Here is an 11,456-nt window from a genome sequence, read left to right as displayed (position 1 = left end):
ACAGACAGACAGAGGCTCTAAGGTAGAAAATCTTGCTCTTCCCAGAGGTCTTTGAGAAGCAGCTGATGAGTTCATCAAGAACAGGGAGCTTTTGCAAAAGGCGAGAAACTGCCTCTCAGCAGTCAGGGAGCGGTGACCAACCCCACACTGGGACAAAGGAATTGCTTTAAAACCAGATGGGTTTATTTTTAGGGTGTGAAATGGTTGCATGATGCAATTGTCTAAAAGAATAGAAGGACCAGAAACAGTGCTAAATACCAAACTTGTCTGCACACCCTCCCTTTTAACCACTGGGAGGCTGAAACAGCAATTGAAGGGATGTTACTTTGCAGACTATCTGCCTCCCAAAATCCAAAGGCAGAATGGATGGTGTCTGTAAGTGCTCTGACAAGAAGAGGATTCATCGAGTGAGACTGGGCAGTTGTTGAGCTCCTGGTTAGAACTGTACTACTGGTACCCTGGAGCTGTGCTGGGGAAAAAGGCAGAGAGCGCCTGCTCTAATTTGAGGATTTCTTGTAGCCCTTACACAAGAAGCGTTTCGCCGCTTCCAGTTTCCTTACATAATTCCACTGCTCTCTTCCAGCAAGGTGCATTCCATGATTGTTTTAAGGAAAACTTGCTTTCATAGTGATACAAATCCCTCACAAGCCATCACGCTTTCACTACATTGTCCGCAAACCATATAGACATACTTTTTTTGATTTGTGCCTGTGACAGCAATAAGCAAGACTGGCAGTACTGGGACGTGGAACTCGCTGCCTGTTGCATCACACTTAAGGAAAGCCATTTTCCAGCATCCATCTATCTGCTCCACACCACACAGGACTGGGATGCTGCCTAATAACTTTGCACGTCTTGATGGTAGTCACTTCCATTAAGAAAATTCTCAGTGCCCAAGTCAGCGCTCAACGCCTCCTGGCTATAGAGGCTTCTGTCTGCAGGACGGCGTACATGCCCTACCTCTGCAAAATTGACCCGAGTAGGCTTTTATCTGGGGTCCGGTGTGGCAAAGCAGAGTTGAACACGGCACACAGGACCATGGTCTTTGGCATTTGAAAGCCCTGATATTAGTGCTGGTCATCTCGGTTTTACATCACAATTTAGTCCTTTTGTCTAGCACCTGCAGAGATCCCAAACGGACGCTATGCCCCGCACAGTTTCAGTGATTACATGTAACAGCTTGTGCACTTTACTCACTGTCTTGGTCTTCTCTTCCTGAATAGGCCTCTTAAATTTTTGGCCGTTGCTATAGTTCTGCAAATACCAAAGAATAATTTGCCTTGCCCTTTGAGTGGCCAAAAGAGCTCTGCTATCTCTGTGACAACTAAGCTTTTGGCAGCAGGAATAACAGCACTAGAAATTAAAAATAAAAGCAGATTATAGAAGAAAGGGATTTAAGTGAGCTCAACCTCCTCAAGAGGAGCACTGGTGTCTCACAATCTATTTAAAAGATCTTTCACTAAGCCACGTGCCACAGAAAGAGAATTAGCAATAACCCGTATGACTGCTCATCATTTGCTGATACAATCCAATGCTATAAGGGTATTGCCTGGGCCAAGGCAGCCAAATAGGACTTTAAGTCATTGACATCACCAAACCAGTAATTTCTTGCTGTTTATAACTGCCAGACGTCCTAGTGCAGGCAAGACTAGAAGTGATAGCTATGAAGCAACCGGAGAGCTTCTGGGACTGACTACAGCCAACCAAGCCAGCAAAATCCCTTCTGAGCCAGTTATCTGTAGCGGGGAAGGTGGGCAGAGAACTGGGACATCAGCTTGAACCTCCATTTGGAAAAGTGTATCCGGAGGAGAACGTGGATGCTCACCTACAAGGGCATTTATTGTGCACTAACTTTAAGGGTCAGTCTCACCTTTTCGATAAAGAAATGCCAACAGACTATGCTGCAAGGAAAAATCTTTTATTTTGTCTGATAAATAGCAGGGTGGATGTCAAGCAGACAGCAAGTCCTCTGGTACAGGACTTATCAGGGATCAGTGTTTAGGTTATTACTAAAGCAAACGAAAAATCTCCACCCATAATTTCCAGAGGTTCAATATTTACAATAGATTAACACAGTCAGCTGCGATCTGCAGAATGCTTTTTTTAACTCCAGTGAAAATGAGTTCAAATTCCTCCCCAAATCCTCTAATGATCAACCCTTTCAGTATTTTTCTACCAGTGATCTTCTTAACCCTAAATACAGGGTTTCTTAAACAGATAGATATATATATATGGATTTTTTATTATGTATATTTTTATTACATATAGATTTTTATTATACATATAGATACAGATTTTTAAAATACATATATATATACACACGTGTATATATATTTAAAAAAATCTGTGAAGAGCTATAAAGCAGACTCTGGTTTAGTAATCAGTTAAAAAAATTAGTAAACAATTAGAAACAGGTTTCATGTTAAATTTAATTTGGGGATTTTTCTGAGTTTGCCTCAGATCTACATCTTTATATTCATAAAGGGAGGATCTCTTTGCTTCTTTTTGCTGCCTTGTAACAAGGTATCAGAAAACAACCTCTAACAAAAGTCTATCTAGGATTACAGAAAGCTTGCAGCTCAGTCCACTGGTATCTTGGATAGGGGTTGTCCAGCGAGAACAAAAGCAAAGACCCTTGTCACTGAGTTGATGGACAGATTAAAAATGTACCTGTTCACAGGATAACGTCTTAGATTAAAATGTCCCAAAATAACAAAGGAAGGTAATTATATGCTTTTATAAAGTAAGTCAGTGACTGATTCCAGTTCTGCATACAGGCACTTGCAAAAAAGAGTCTAATGGGGGAAACATTTCGAATAAATGAAAGGAATGAACTGGAATTGTAAAACCAAAATAGTGAGCTTGTCTGATACGCACTGGATAGTTATAATCCACAGTTTCTATGTAGGCAAATGAGGGGGCCGCTCAGCTGCAAGCCTCTTCGTCTCGGCAGGGTTAGCGCGCTCTGAAAGAATCCAAGCTCTTACCTAGCCCAGTTTCTTGATGGAAAGCTAAAGCACCATGGGTTTGACTCTGGAATTTGTGTCTGAGAACAGCAACTTTCCCTGAGGCACAGCTGATATTTTTATTAGTCTTAATCAGATCTCTCTCTTCATTCCTCCTCATTCTTTCGAGTTTCCACTGAGCTTGGTAGCAGCTTGCCTTTATAATTTGATCTATTTCTCTCAGTTATAATACTTGCCCCATGATTAATTCAAGTCTTGGGTGATAAGATCTAACTCGAAGCTATTTGACTTGAAAATGAGAGCAAAGGTTGTCATGTTTCACTTGTGTAACCTTAACCATTCCTTTCACTCTCCTGCCAAGCAGACATTTTCAGTGACTGACTCTAGACTACATTTGTTTTCCTATCAGCCCATATATCAAAGGAAGCCTCTCATCCCTCAGCTACTGTTTGATTTTTAAATAGCCAGCCAGTTCCGAAATAAATCCCTACATCCACAGTCTCTTGGGTTTCTACATTAGAAAGCTTCTGCATCTTCTAACTCCATGGAGAATACTGTACCACTTGTTGCACTTGCACACAGACACAGAGCTGCTTTTCAATCTGTGACTCACCGTTTTCCCTGGAAATGTTATTAGAACAGCCATTTTAGGGTTTTTTAACAATTTCCAGCTTTTCAGCTGGCTTCACTGAAAACAGGTAAATCTAAGCTCAGGACAGTGAAGAACAGAAAGAACATCACGCCCTTAGGGTCACGCTAATCAGTCTCCTTACTCTGAACTGGAAGAAAACCCAGTGGATCCCAGATTCCCACTTACATCTTTGGTTGACATGCTCTTGCCTAGATCTGCTTTTAAAAAGGTTCTTTGATTTCTGAAATAACACTAAGCATTGCTTCCTTTCATTCCCCCATAATCAAACAGCAGTGGCAGCAAGACCCAACCTCGGTAGGTAAGCCTGGAGGACAGGCTCTACTGTCCCCTTGGTCTGAGTCAAGATGGGCAGAAATGTTTGGTGTTAATACAAGGAGAAACAGAGTCATCAGGTCCCTCGTCTCCACTTTGTCATGCACAAGCAGCTCCAAAGCTGAGCCCTCGGGCTGACACCGGGGAGGGCTGCAGAGCTCTCATGGGCACTTGCCAGTGATGTGGACAGCCTTGGCTTCGTATGGAAAGGGTTTTCGGATGTCTGCAAAGACAATATGGACACCACAGGCTGTGTCTCAGGTTCGTCCTCCACTTGAGGGAACTCCTGGGAGCAGTAGGCTCAGGTACAATATAAACATAGATATTCTTATGAAAGAAACCTCCAGTGCCTCTCCATGGTGCACACCTTTTGCCCATTTCCAGATGCTTTTGGGCAAGAGTTCAGGCTCACAAGAACAAGCGAATGAAAGGAAATTTTCCTCTGTAACCATTCGAACGAGGGCGGAAATGCATACACCACCGTAACATTATGTTGGTTTTGTCAGGCACAGCAATGCAAGAAAATATGGCTTATTCCCACAGAAAACTCCGGCAGACCACCGGCTTAATCCTGCCAAGGTCACCTTCACGGCACACAATGCCACGCAAAGGGCTGGAAGTAGGGGCTAGCCACGGTCCTCCTCTTCATCCTGCTGCCACATCTGTGCCGAATTCGCTGCCGTCCCTGGTTACAGTGCGGCTTGGCAGCCGGTCGCTCCGGCAGTGACAAAGTCCTTAGCAAACCTTTTGTTCCCTCTGGACTTCGGAGGCCAAGCAGGCGCAGGACCACCTCCGGACCCAGCAGCTAATCCTTTCCTAGGAAACGACTATGACAAATACAAGCAGCAGCAAATCCTATAAACCCTTCACTCCTGGCTGCTTTGCTCCCGGCAACTGGGGATCTGTTCACCATTCCCGACCAGCTAACGCTGGGCAGCCGGAGCAAGAGAGACCTTCGGAGGTGCCTGCACTTTTTTGGGGATGTTGGCAAAAAGCTGCCAGGAGCTGAGAGCCCCTGTGAGGCAGAGAAATGTCGGAGACACGTCTCATCCCTGGAGGCAAGAGTCGGACCCTTAGAAATACAGGGTTTGCTTATTCCCCACCTTGCTTTCCGGCACAGAATAGCGCCCTTTTTTTCTGCAGAAAAGAGGAGGAATTTCAGCAGAACTCTGCGGGGAGGGGAGGGTCAGGGGATGCCAGGAAGGGTGTGAGGCGAGGACCCAAACCACACACCCAGCCCAAGCGTTTGGCACCCGCTTGGGAGGAGAAGCCCGGGCTGGGAGGGAGATTTTAATGCATTTTTGCCACCAGAAGGCAGTGGGGAGCTGCAGATGTGAACAGTGGGTGTTTAAAAGGACCTTCCCCTGGGAGAAACGGCAGAAGGAGCCTCTCCCTGTGCTGTGCTTGGTTATAGTCCTCTCGTTCAGCCCCCTTTGCTGTCCTTAGGAAAGCACAGGAGACTGCAGCTTGCAAAGAGAATCTCGTTATCTTTTTCTTTGGAAAATAAATGTGCATCAGCCTGTTTGTTTTTTTTTTTTTTTTTGAGTAATAGCTATACGAGACAGGAAAATAAAACCATCAGAATGGGAAGGTGGGGATGGTCTCCAGGGGCCGGGATGCAGAAGCATCCACAGGGCAGCAAACACTGTCCTGCCTGCAAAGGGAGGGATCCCAGCCTGGGATGAACCTGCTGGAAATCTGCTGCCATTCCTTGGGGCAGAACATCTCTGCGGCCACACAGGTCACCTTCCCACCAGGCACACTTAGGTCTGGGAATACCTCAAGCAGTGGAAGCAAAAGCAGACACCACTGCGGGTCAGGGATTTGGCATCAGTCCTGGCAAGGCAGCCGGGAGGGAGCATCGCTGGTATTTTCTTTCTAGTAGCTGGTAAAATGTTACATTTTGGATTCAGTATGAGAGTAATGTTGGTAACACACTGATGTTTTCAGTTGTTGCTGAGTAGCGTTTACACTAAGTCAAGATTTTTTCAGCTTCTCATGCCCAGCCAGCAAGAAGGCTGGAGGGGCACAAGAAGTTGAGAGGGGGGACAGCTGGGACAGCTGACCCAAACTGGCAAAAAGGGTATTCCATACCACCATGCCCAGTATATAAACTGGGGGCAGTTGGCCTGGGTGGGGGGGGATCAGTGCCCAGGAACTAACTGGCCATCTGTCGGTGAGTGGTGAGCAATTGCATTGTGCATCACTTGTTTTTATATTCCAATTATTTTATTACAATTATTGTAATTTTATTACTGTTATTATCATTATTATTTTCTTCCTTTCTCTTCTATTAAATTGTCTTTATCTCATCCCACGAGTTTTACTTTTTTTTATCCTGATTCTCTCCCCCGTCCCCCTGGGTGGGGGGCAGTGAGTGAGCGGCTGCGTGGTGCTTAGTTGCTGGCTGGGGTTAAACCACGACAATCCTCAGCACACACAGACTTACCTTGCCCCTCCATCTGCTGAAACCTTCCTGGGGTGAGCACAGGCACGGACCATCCCCTTGAGCAGCAATTCTCCAGCACTGTTGTTGTTTTTTGAGGGGGAGCCAAATGTTCAAAGTCACTCTGCCCTGCAGCTCCAATGTCTGACTGAGTGGTTATTAGGGATACAGTGAGTGCATGTGAAAGTCTTGTTGGCTGGTTGCAGCCGCCACGGCCACAGTGCAGCTGTGCTGTGACCCTCCCTGTGGGTATGTGCTCTTCCTCACATCTCATGCATGGCGGGAAGGAGCTGTTTCTAGGAAGAGTTTTTCCCTGGGAGGATTGTTTCTCAGAAGCAAGTCCCTCCTGCACGTTACTGACTTACAGAGCGCTTGATGGCAATTTAAGAGGTTGCCAAGCTCAGTTTTCCACCTGGGCCATCCACCAGAAGATGATGCTCCATAGCAAGGGCAACTGAATAGGACATATGTCCCACCTCGGCCATTCTGACTGATAGTGGAGTATTTCAGCACAAACCTATCTTCATTAGCAATTACACTAGGTGTTAGGGATTCAATTTCACAAGTTGTGCCACTCCTAAAAATGCCAATCCTGCTGATCCATCTGAGATCAAACCATGTGTCTTTTAGCTGATTTACTTTCAGCCGGGACAGGTGCCCGACTCCAGCCATGGCACAGCGACGCAAGCACGAAGGAGGAAGCCACACAGAGGGTGGCATGGTGGTAATATAAAGAGAAACAGGCTCAGTGTGAAACCACACACGAGGTTTAAGTGAAAACAGTACAGAAGTGTAAAAAAATTAGGCTCAAAAGCCAGCGTGCAGAGTACCAACCACATCTGGGCTTCTGTCTTCCTTAAGAGAGTGATGAGGGTTTTTTGGTCAGACATGAAGACCCACCAAAATGACTGAAAGATTTGTCTCCTGTGATCCAGCCTCTTCAGCTCCAGGAGCTGATGGTTGCGAGCAGGAGAGTGGTGCATCCGGAGAGGTCACCGAGTTAAGTGCTGCTAATTCCCTGTTTATTGACTTCAGCAAATTGGGATTAGGACAGGCCAGGGGTGCGAAGTCGCCTTGTGCTGTTTACACAGCATGTCAGGAATGCAGCTGCTCTAGCATGATTTTTGTCTGTTTTTTAAGAAGAGGACGTGGTGGGGAAGGCAGGCAGCTGCCGAGGGGGAGCACTGTGCTGAAGGCAGCTCAGTTACCCCAGGGCTGCATTTGGCCCCACACGCCTGGCTTCTCCCGCAGGGCTGGATGTGTTCATGTCCCCTGAAGCCAAGGGGTGAGCGGGGGGGTGGGTGGGGGGCTCCTGGGCAATCCTGGCCATGGGACCTCGCCGTGCCCTGGAGCAATCACGTGTTGGTGTGGGAGAAGAAGAGGTTTCCTGCCTCCTTTCCTTCGTAGAATCAGTCCAGATGTTGCCCTGCCCCTCTCTCCCCTAAAAAATAAACCCATTTACCTCTTTCCTTTCTCCCTGTGATACTCTACATTTTAATGGAATTTCAGTTGCCATTAATCACACCCAATCAACCTGTCAAAACTTAAGATGTTTGGGAACTTGACCATTGAGAATTAAAAATGTTCTTCAAAACAAACAAACAAAAGCTTCCTTGGCAAAACAACCGCTTCCATACAAACAAACGAACAACAAGCCCTGAGCCAGAGAGCCCGCCGGCTGGCCACATGCAAGGCGGTACCGACTCACAGCGGGAGCTGCGTGTTGCCGTACAGACACCGGTCATAGAGGAGTTAGCACGGAGCCATGAGCAGCTGGGGGAGAGCAACTATTGTCAGTCACTATCAGCCCTGGCTGATCTGAAACGCGTGAGCTAAAGCGGAAAGACTTTCTGTTTCAGCACAGCGTTCTCTCTTTTGGCCTCGTTGCTAATGACACAGCCTCTCTCTGTGCCCTGGCTCCCACCGATCTGTGTGGAATGAGCGTCTTCTCCTTTGCAAAAAGTTTTGGGCATTGCTGATGCACTCAGGCCACTAAGGTGGTGGTAGCCTGTTGCTCTTGCTGGCAAGTCTTTAGCTGGTTGGGGGATGCTGTGTTTGCATCTGAAGGGTAATCTGCATTTCCCTAGCAAGGGAATAACAGCACAACCCTCAACATACCAGAAAGCATCTGATGTCCAACTCCTGTTGCATGCGTTGCAGCCGTGCTCAGATAAAAACGCCTCAGATATGAGACCCTCAGGGAGGACACAATTCTGGGGACATTTGAAGGCTACTCTCAAGCAAATCTACAATCAAACAAATCTGTAAAAGAACTGGTGGAAGGGGACACAAGTAGGAACCAAACGGTGCCCAGCAAATTGGTGCAATGCCTAAGGGAGCCAGGAAAGCTGTATACAACCCATGGAAACCATTGGGATTTCCCTAGCTTATGTCCAGCCCAAACTTGCACCTACTGCCTTGTCCTGGATAACTGAGCTTCTTGTGTCCCAGAAGTCTTCTGTAAAGTTCCTGTTCCCAAGGGCACTTCCTAGCTTGTGCAAATGGTATCAGGTGGATGTGTTCTCTTCTTCCACCTCAGTACCATGTCACCCCATCTCCTCCAATCCATCTGCTAGTGCTCTGCTTCTGATTCTCTGTTGCTTTTTCCACTTATCTGCCTCCTCTTATTACAATTATTTTATAACACTTACATTTGTGTTTATTAGCTTTGAAAACAACAGGACTTTATTATTTCCTTTAGACACTTAGACGCCCATCCCCCCCCCCCCCCCCCCCCCCGTTTTGATAATGTCAGTGTATCTTTTCCCATCCTTTTCTCATGCATGCTCCCCAGAGGTGTCATTGTAAAAAAGTGTGTTTTCCATGAAAAGCGTACCAGGGCACATGGACATTGCCCCTTACAGAGATGTGAGCTTGTCTTCCCTCCTGCAGTTCAAAGTTTTTAAGAGCAAAAGTCAGCGTTCTCCTGCTGGTCGTCTGCCTTGACTGCCTGCTATCTGTCAGTGTGGTGTCACTAATGTCCCGCAACTCTGACCTGCTTGATTTTCCACTCACTTCTTGCCAGTTTTCCAGAGCAGAATGAGTCTGAAAAGATCTACTGCTAATGCTTGAAATGCAAGGAGAGCGCTAGCGATGGGGCAATGCCCTGCAGGGATTTAAGGAAGGAGGAATTCTTCAGAGATCGAGGTTAGAGGGAATTAGGAAAGGAAAGTACCGGCTGAAAGTGCGGGAGGTGTCTCTGTCTGGTAACAGTCAGGGCAAGAAAAGTTCCCCAAAATACAATTATTCAAAACTGTGGTTCACTTTTACGCTGAGGGTTGCCTCTCACTTCTGAGTTCTGCGTGTTCAGGCTCTGCCAGCCTTGCCACACTGCCCGTTTTCTGCCTTTCCAAATTTACTGCCAAAATCAGAGAACAACATGCTCCCCAAGTGTTTATCAGCGGAACGAGGCAAATCTCCTGCGGCAAAGCCTGAACACACCTAAATGGTTTTCCTTGACAATGTCATGTTTGCTGTGTGGTATCTGCCATCCCTCTTTCTTTCATCGCCCACTGCCCTGGCACTCCATAGTCTGATCTAAAAATATCACCTTCTCAGCTGCCAAAGCAGTTAAATCTCTGTGCATGTTTCTTCTGTTCCCTTTATCTCCCTCCCCCCTCTTTCTGGATTATCTGTCTCTCTTGTGTTGATTTTGTATTCCTTTTATCTAAGTTCAAACACCTTGAAAAATCACAGTTTAGGATATGCTTTTAGCAGCTTGTATTGTTTTTTAACTTAGGCTTTTCTGTTCCCCTCGATGACAAAGCAGCGCAGGCAGGAGCATGCTTCAGGGCTGCCTGCCTGTGCCATGATTCAGCAGGTTGTAAAAGGAAGGAATGTCTTCTTTTTTGGGAAAGGGCGGGAGAGAAAGGGGAAGCATGTGTGTGTATATTTGACTTACTGGTGCTTGTGTGATTGCAGCGGTAGTATTATGCTGTCCTGCGAGTTACATTAAGAGTTAATAACCTGGTTCAAAAGAGGGGTTTGAAAGGTATTTGGTGGAAAAATGGAATTTCCCTAGATTGAGGAGGGAGCTTGCTAAATTATACTGCTTTCTTACCCTTTAAAGTATTCCTTCGTGGTGTTTTTAGTTTCTTATTTAAAGCACTTGGTATCTCCCGTGCTGCCTGTCATTCATGGCTGTTTCCTTGCCTGTCTGTCTGCATCTTCTGTTCAGTCTCTGGGTGCAGCTCAGTCCACAGGGAACTTTAGGAGCCAGCTTGGTGGCTTTCTGGAAATATGTGAGCGTTTGATTCCAAACTTCAGTGTAAACAGGGATTTGCTGATTTCATTTATGCTGAGCCTTATTTCTGAATGCCGGGGCCCTGCTTGCATTGTCCTAACGCAGTGGAATTTTCTCTGTGGGGAGACTTATGTTGCTGACTCATTGCATCAACTCAAAACAGATTTATGTTTACAAAAAAAACCCCTCTTCTTTCTTCCCACCCCTCCTAGCAATATTGAATTTGATATTCCTACAGAATACCTCCTATCTGCTGCAACAGGCTGCAGCCCACAGACCACACAGGAGCTGGCTTTAAACTGGGTAGTTCAGATACAACTTTCCACTTAACTGTTCTCAGCTGGAGCAGCTCCGATACAACTTAAAAGTGGTATTACTGATAGAGTAACAGGAGTCCACTTTCCTCACCGTGGGGGCTTGTTCATTGCCATCCCACACTGCTGTACGTACACAGCAGGAGATGGGGACTCCCGCAGTTTAATCTTGTTCTGACAGTTACTCGTGTGCTCCCATGCAAACTCATTACCTCCTTTGGCCTCTCCTTCCCAGTCAGTACAGCAGGGACAGTTATTGCTGCATTTCCCTGTGCTTCTGTACTTGTTCAGATGTATAAAAGTTGAGCATTTGCACCGTATTTCACCTCTACAGAAACACACGTTCATTTTGTAAAGACAGCATGGCTTAAAGCTTCTGATATAACACAAGGCCTTTAAACAAGAGGCTGCCTGGGCAGCACTACCATGTGCTAAACACACTGGAGCTTGTGTCACTTTTTACAGTTTTCTTAAACCCTCAGCCTGTATCTGAGCAAAAAATACCAGACATACTGAATTTTCC

Source organism: Accipiter gentilis, chromosome 26, assembly GCF_929443795.1.
Source record: "Accipiter gentilis chromosome 26, bAccGen1.1, whole genome shotgun sequence".
Taxonomy (NCBI): Eukaryota; Metazoa; Chordata; class Aves; order Accipitriformes; family Accipitridae; genus Astur; species Astur gentilis.
Note: the sequence above shows the minus strand (reverse complement) of the source record.